The sequence below is a fragment of the Bos indicus genome, chromosome X, assembly GCF_029378745.1.
Source record: "Bos indicus isolate NIAB-ARS_2022 breed Sahiwal x Tharparkar chromosome X, NIAB-ARS_B.indTharparkar_mat_pri_1.0, whole genome shotgun sequence".
In the NCBI taxonomy this organism is placed as follows: domain Eukaryota; kingdom Metazoa; phylum Chordata; class Mammalia; order Artiodactyla; family Bovidae; genus Bos; species Bos indicus.
Genome location: NC_091789.1, coordinates 55,555,800 through 55,558,205, shown reverse-complemented (window position 1 = coordinate 55,558,205; position 2,406 = coordinate 55,555,800).

Below are 2,406 nucleotides of genomic sequence, written 5' to 3'. Positions count from 1 at the left end.
CATCCAGAGGAGCAAACTGATTACTTCCTGGCAAATATCACCACTGAGAGAGTCAGTTCCTAGGCAGGTTGATAAGGAGTCTAGGGGTCCCCAAAGAGAGAGGAGTCTGGAATTCTCAAGGAGGAAGAAAGGACAAACTTTTTTTCTTTCTCCACATTCCTTATGATTATATAACAATAATGTATCCTGCCTAAGGACAGTCTTTGGATTCAACCTTCTGTTATCTTAAAATGTAAATTATGTGAGTAGACCTGGTCTTTACAAGGATGTATCTTGCCTGAGGACAGTGTTATCTTAAAATGTAAATTATGGGAGTAGGTCTGATGAGGTCTTTACAACCTCCAGATATTCTTTGGATTATATAACTTCATTGTTAACACTAGCAAGCGGGTACTCTTTCTGCCCCCTTCTGATGCCTATGTCAGAAGCTTTCTCTATCTCCTTTATACTTTAATAAAACTTTATTACACAAAAGCTCTGAGCGATCAAGCCTTGTCTCTGGCCCCGGATTGAATTCTTCTCCGGGGGCCCAGAATCCCGGTGTATTCGCGTGATTCAACAACAACTTTTCACCACCAAGACTCTGGAGTCAAACATCATTTTTTTTCATTTTGAATCCTTTTCCCCAAATGAAATCCTAATATAATTATTTTTAAAAATATAAATATAATAATAGTTTGCACTTCTAAAGCACTTATCATATGCCAGGCACTATTCTCAGGACTGTAAACATACTAACTTAACTAAAGTAATTCTGTCTTTGTTTTTTCCAACTATAAAAGACATGAATTTGTTTAAAAACAAAAAAATAACACAGACCCCAAATTTCATCTCTTGTGCTAAAGCCAATGATACCAAACTTAGACTTAATATCCCACCTAATTGCAGTTTTAGCCTCTTCCCAGAAATGTAATCTTAAATCAACCAGCCTGGAATTTTCTGGTCAAACAACAGTAAGGTAATGTCACATAGGCCCTCTCCATTCCCCAAAGAAAGAAGTAATCTGCTTCATAAAACCCTCGCTGCTCCCTTCCTCTGCTCATGCCAGACTCTATGCAAATCCCTGGACTGTAGCCCACCAGGGTCCTCTGTCCATGGGATTTTCTAGGCAAGAATACTAGAGTGGGTTGCCATTTCCAACTGAGGGATTGAACCCACCTCTCTTGCATCTCCTGCATTGGCAGGCAGATTTTTTTTTTTTAATTGAAGGATAATTGCTTTTCAGAATTTTGTTATTTTCTGTCAAACCTCAACACGAATCAGCCTAGGGTATGCATATGTCCCCTCCCTCTTGAAGCTCCCTCCCATCTCCCTCCCAATCCCATCTCTTTAGATTGATACAGAGCCCATTTGAGTTTCCTGAACCATACAACAAATTCACATTGGCTATCTATATGGTAATGTAAGTTTCCATGTTACTCCTTCCATACATCTCACCCTCTCCTTCCCTCTCCCCATGTCCATAAGTCTCTTCTCTATGTCTGTCTCCATTGCTGCCCTATAAAATAAATTCTTCAGTACCACTTTTCTAGATTCCATATATATAACAGGCAGATTCTTGACCACTGGGCCACCTGGGAAGCCCGTCCCTTCCTCTCCCCTCCCCCCAAAATTATCCTTGTCTAAAAATAATCTTTTTATTTATTTATTTATTTAAAACTATATCTTTACTTTTTAACACCAAAACATTTTGGCACTATTTTAAATGTAGTTTTTCACTTTACTTAATACTTTCCTATAGTTTTTAAAAAGTAACTGAAAAAACAAAATTCGGCTGAATAAATGTGAGGAACTAATTCGCTTTATAGAACAATTCATGAATAGGGCAGCAACCCACCTAGCAGCTAGCAGAGCGCTGTCAGGGGTTGTATAAAATGGAAGGTTTCTATAGGCTGGCGAGTCGGGCAAGGGAGCCATTAGCATAATAAAAGAAAGGATTGAAGCTATACCCCAATAGAAAAGTATTAACAGTAAAGTTTAAAACTACATTAAAAATAATACTTCTGTCCCAGGCCTCCCCAACTCAGCTCTTCTTTTTTTAAAAAAAAAACAAAAACAAAAAACAACCCGCTGCCAAACCAAGCCTGTTCCACAACAGCCAAGGAGCAGATTGCAGATGAAATGGAAGCTGAGGCAGGGGCAATGGATGTAGGTTAGTGTTCTTAATCCTGGGAGCAGAAGGCAAGAAAAAATTCTTGAAGAAAGTAGAAAAGTTTAGGAGCTCCAGAAAAAAAATGCAGCCCCTCCCTAGTAATCAGAGAAAGGCAAATAACATTTCCCCCCTCTGGGATAGGCGAAAAAGATGGACAGGGCAAAATGTACAAGAGGGGAGGGAGCAGAGGACTAGCCCACATCTGCCGCGCTTTTGTTGGGAGTGGAAATTGAGGACCAGAGATCACTGATGAC